Raw genomic sequence first — 5,943 nt, forward strand, 5'->3', positions numbered from 1 at the left:
TTGTGTGGCCTTTTATTTGGGCTTTATCTTCGAGATTTTAAGAAAGAATAACAGTTTAAGTTTGCAGTTATGTTTGTTATCGTCTTCATCATGTTGAAGCATGTTTTTGAGAGTTGTGAATGCCAAAATCGGTGGTATCGGCTGGATTAGTGAAATATCGAGAAAAAATTTAAAAATACAAAACGATATTAAAAAGATTTGCAGGTTATGGATTGGTAGATATTTTGAAAAAAAAGGAAAGTAACAATTCTAAAAACGGTCCTAGTATATTACATATTTTTGATAATGGTGCTTTGATGATGGGGCTATTACGTTCAAAAAGTCTACCAAGGCAGCACCCAAGGCAAGACTAGCCATCAGAATGACAAATCTTCTTGCACTTTTTACAAGAAGAGAGAACAAATATTATACCATAATTTATTTTACGCATGAGCATGGTGAAAGGCATACCATACCATTAAACCACCCGGACTCTATAAACAAAAGACCTAAAAATTAAAGTGACATGTCTAATTTATTTTAGAGCAAAGGGCATGGTTGGTTAATGCCGGAAAAGAAAGCATGTTAATCAAGTTGAAGCATGTTTTTGAGATGCGGTATTGCTATTTCGGCTATGCTATGCGATGTGCGCCGGCGGGGCGGCCGGGGGTGGTCAATCGGTGGTAGAAACGAGGGGACGCAACCGGTGGCTACGAGAGGAGGATGGCCGGGACGCAAGCCGGTGGATGGGGAGATTCACGGGCAGAAAGGACGGTGGATGGGAGAGACTCGACGGACGGTGGGCTCGCGGCGGCGGGAGGTATGCGTGCGGTTCATGTGGACACCGAGAATCTGGTGGATAGGTCTGAGGCGCGGGTTGGTGGTAGAAACCGGCCTATTAAGGAGCTTCTCAATATGTTCAAATTCAAGACCAGCAGAAAGGTGGGTGGAGGAGGAGACTCAGCAGATGGAGGCAGCGGGGACGGGAGGTAATACTATGCAGATTCATGCAGATTTGTTTCCCAGGAGCAACACTATAATTATGATATCTTTACTAGCCACCTTTTATATCACTACTTAGTTTTCAACCCCATACAAAAATCACCTCACCCAGCCCACTAATATTCAAAACTCCTCCACACCACCCCGAGCAATCTATTTAAGTATCACCCTTTTCACGGTTCAGTTCATAAGTATAGTTTTCTTTCTTTCCGGCTATTAGAACCAACCATGCCCTTCGCTCTAAAATAAATTAGACATGCCACTTTGACTTTTCCTTGTGTTTTTTGTTTATGGGGTCTTGTGGTTTAATGGTAATGGTGTGCCTTTCACCAAGCTCTTGCTCAAAATAGGTCGTGGTATAATATTTGTTTTCTTTTTTTCTGTAGCAGAGACCAGGAGGACTTGTCATTCTGGTGGCTATTCTTGCCTTGGATAGACTTCTTGAACGTGATAGCCCATTATCAGAGCACCATTATCAAAAATATGTAATATGCTAGGTCCATTTTTGAAATTGTTACTTGCCCTTATTTTTCAAAGTGTACATCAATCCATAACCTGCAAGTCCTTTCACTATCGTTTTGTATTTTTGGATTTTTTTTCTCGGTACCCTACTAATCCAGCCAGCCACCACTGATTTTGTCATTCACGGCTCTTTGTGTATCCTTTTATTTGGGCTTTATCTACGAGATTTTAAGAAAGAATGACAGTTTAAGTTTGCAGTTATGTTTGTTGTCGTCTTATTCATGTTGAAGCATGTTTTTGAGAGTTTTGAATGCCAAAATCAGTGGTGACTGGCTGGATTAGTAGAGTATCGAGAAAAAATTTAAAAATACAAAACGAGATTGAAAAGATTTGCAGGTTATGGATTCGTAGACACTTTGAAAAAAAAAGGCAAGTAACTATTCTAAAAACGGACTTAGTATATTACATTTTTTTGATAATGGTGCTTTGATGATGGGCTATTACGTTCAAAAAGTCTAACACGGCAGCACCCAAGGCAAGACTAGCCATCAGAATGACAAATCTTCTTGCTCTCTGCTACCAGAAGAGAACAAATATCATACCATAATTTATTTTACGCATGAGCATGGTGAAAGGCATACCATACCATTAAACCACCGGACTACATAAACAAAAGACCTAAAAAATTAAAGTGACATGTCTAATTTATTTTAGAGCAAAGGGCATAGTTGGTTCTAATTGCTGGAAAGAAAGCATGTTAATCAAGTTGAAGCATGTTTTTGAGATCTTTGGTATAGCTATTTCCGGCTATGCTCAAGCAGGCGCCGGCGGAACTGGGGTGGTCAATCGGTGGTAAGACGAGGGACGCAACCAAAGGGTGGCTACGGGACGGTGGCTGGGGAACACAAACAACGGATGGGGAGATTCAACCGTGCAGAAAGGACGGTGGATGGGGAGACTCAGCAGACGGTGGCTGCGGCGACGGGAGGTAATACTGTGCAGATTCATGTGGACACCGGGAATCTGGGGGATAGGGCTGAGGCGCGGGTTGGTGGTAGAAACCAGCCTATTAAGAAGCTTCTCAATATGTTCAAAATCAAGACCAGCAGAAAGGAGGGTGGAGGAGGAGACTCAGCAGGTGGAGGTCAAGTGAGGACGGGAGGTATTACTATGCAGATTCATTCCGATTTGTTTTTCAAAACCAACACTATAATCATGATATCTTTACTTGCCACCTTTTATATCACTACTTAGTTTTCTACCCTATTCAAACATCACCTCACCCAGCCCACGAATATTCAAAACTCCTCCACACCACCCCGAGCATTCTGTTTAAGTATCACCACTTTCACCGTTCAGTTCATAAGTATAGTTTGCTCTCTTTCCGGCTATTTGAACCAACCATGCCCTTCGCTCTAAAATAAATTAGACATGTCACTTTAACTTTTTCAGGTTTTTTCTTTATGGGGTCTTGTGGTTTAATGGTAATGGTATGCCTTTCACCATGCTCATGTTCAAAATAGGTTGTGGTATAATATTGGCCAAAGTCATAGATGGACTCCTGAACTTGTCCTAATTTTTCATTTAGACCCCCCAACTGAGGGTCGTACCATATGAACCCTTCAAGACAACTGTTAATGTGCCATTTAAACACAAAATAAATATGCAACGACACACAAATGGTGCGTGTAATTCACACGCAAAAATAACAAATAAGATAGAGCCACGTGGATTTTAGCTTTAAAAAATAAAAATAAAAGCATTTTACAATTAAAAAAAAAAAAGTAAAAACAAAAATAGTCATCTTCTTCAGCGCCCCCCCCCCGCCCGAGGCCCTCTCTCTCTTCTTGACCCCCCGCCACCGCCTCTCTCCTTCCTCTCTTGTTTCTTCTTCATCCACTAGTCATCCGTCGTCCTCCCACTCCCAACTAATTCTTTTCCTTCTAAATTATGTACTTTAAAAAACAATAAACATCAATAGCGACAGGAAGAAAGAGGAAAACAAGAAAAGTAAAGGGGTGTGTTTGGATGAAGGATTTTCTTTGTGTGTTTATTTCAAAGGACTATTGATTTATTTGGTCCATTAATGGAGAAATCATGGACTATTGATTTTTTTGGTCCATTAAGGGCTCGAATTTGCTGTATTTGAACAAAGCAAAAGAGAAGAGCGATGCCGGCGGCGGAGGTGGAATCCGGCTTCACCGGAAAAATTTGGCGACAGCTGCGGTGGATTCTGGCTTCGGATCGGGGGGGAGGGCAGGCTGGGTTTTAGGATTTTTTTTTAAATGTTTTTTTTATTAGTTAAATTGTTTTAAAATAAGTTTTTTCTTATAATTATTTTTTTAATGATTAAAAAATTTAAAAAGGAAAAAATTGGCATCTCACGCCCTTTTAGAGAAGTGCATTGCACGCGCTTTACCACCTCAATAATTATGTTTAAATGGCAAATTAACAGTTGTCTTGAAGGGTTCATATGGTACGACCCTCAGTTGGGGGGTCTAAATGAAAAATCAGGACAAGTTCAGGGGTCCATCTATGACTTTGGCCTATAATATTTGTTTTCTTTCTTTCTGGAGCAGAGACCAGGAGGACTTGTCATTCTGATGGCTAGTCTTGCCTTGGGTAGACTTCTTGAACGTGATAGCCCATTATCAGAGCACCATTATCAAAAATATGTAATATGCTAGGTCCATTTTTGAAATTGCTACGTGCCCTTTTTTTTTCTTCAAAGTGTACATCAATCCATAACCTGCAAGTCCTTTCAATATCGTTTTGTATTTTCGAATTTTTTTTCTCGGTACCCTACTAATCCAGCCAGCCACCACTGATTTTGGCATTCACAACTCTTTGTGTGGCCTTTTATTTGGGCTTTATCTAAGAGATTTTAAGAAAGAATGACAGTTTAAGTTTGCAGTTATGTTTGTTGTCGTCTTAATCATGTTGAAGCATGTTTTTGAGAGTTGTGAATGCCAGATGACAGTTTAAGTTTGCAGTTATGTTTGTTGTCGTCTTAATCAGGTTGAAGCATGTTTTTGAGAGTTGTGAATGCCAAAATCAGTGGTGACTGGCCGGATTAGTAGATTATCGAGAAAAAATTTAAAAATACAAAACGAGATTGAAAAGATTTGCAGGTTATGGATTCGTAGACACTTTGAAAAAAAAAAGGCAACTAACAATTCTAAAAACGGACCTAGTCTAATACATATTTTTGATAATGGTGCTTTGATGATGGGGCTATTACGTTCAAAAAGTCTACCAAGGCAGCACCTAAGGCAAGACTAGCTATCAGAATGACAAATCTTCTTGCTCTCTGCTACAAGAATAGAACAAATATTATACCATAATTTATTTTACGCATGAGCATGGTAAAAGGCATACCATACCAGTAAACCACCAGACTCTATAAACAAAAGACCTAAAAAATTAAAGTGACATGTCTAATTTATTTTTGAGCAAAGGGCATGGTTGGTCCTAATAGCTGGAAAGAAAGCATGTTAATCAAGTTGAAGATAAATAAATAAATAGGGAAAAAGGCACAAAAAGAAAAAAAAAAGAAAAAGAAAAAAAAAGGAAATAAGATAAATACCAACTCTGATCCACGAGAGCGTCACATCACCGGGTCTATGTCCTGCAATTATATATATTGTATATAGATTATAAAGTGCTCCCTGCGTTCACTTTTACTTGTCCACTATTCCTAAAATAGATTTTCATTTTTACTTGTCATTTTTCACATATCAAGATAAAACAATATTTTTTTCCCGTTTTACCCATAGTATTAATTACTCACTTCAAATCATTTTTCAAATTCAATAAAAACATGCATCAATTAATATAGGTACATTGTAAATTATGTACTCTATTTATTATTTCTTAAACAACATGAAAGGTCCAAAATGGACAAGTAAAATTAAACGGAGGGAGTATCTTTGTTTACCCAAAACAGAAAACTATTCTTCCAGCAGCGTCAAGTTGTACCCCAAGAATACTTGCTATAAATGATCATCAAACATGTGAGCAACCAAATCCAAAGGTATTTCCTTTATAAAAACAAAAACAAACAACGTGTTTTGTGTAATCCCACTAATGGGGAAAGGTATTTCCTTTATATATATCCATATTAATATAAATTGAATTTTTTAAAGTAAGATAAATGTCGATGATTAATACCTAATTTATTCAGACTATACAGTATAAACTACATTATTGAATTATCACATCATACGTTGACTAAATTAACTTGCAAAATATGGATGCACTGTACTAATTAGGCAACTCAACCCACTTATCTCTTTAGAAATAATCTTTTCAATCGCTCTAAAAGATTTTATCCAAATCTTTAATCTCCAACCCAAATCAAATCTTATTTTTTCAAGTTATCCTATATGTTTCAACTTCTAATTAATGCGGCCAGGGGCAGATACACTTTTTGCGCAAGCGGTGTTGGTAACTAAAAATTCATTCGACTTTGTCAAAGGTTTCATATAAGATGTCTCTTTT

This window comes from Lycium ferocissimum, chromosome 8 (genome assembly GCF_029784015.1).
Source record: "Lycium ferocissimum isolate CSIRO_LF1 chromosome 8, AGI_CSIRO_Lferr_CH_V1, whole genome shotgun sequence".
NCBI classification, from domain to species: Eukaryota; Viridiplantae; Streptophyta; class Magnoliopsida; order Solanales; family Solanaceae; genus Lycium; species Lycium ferocissimum.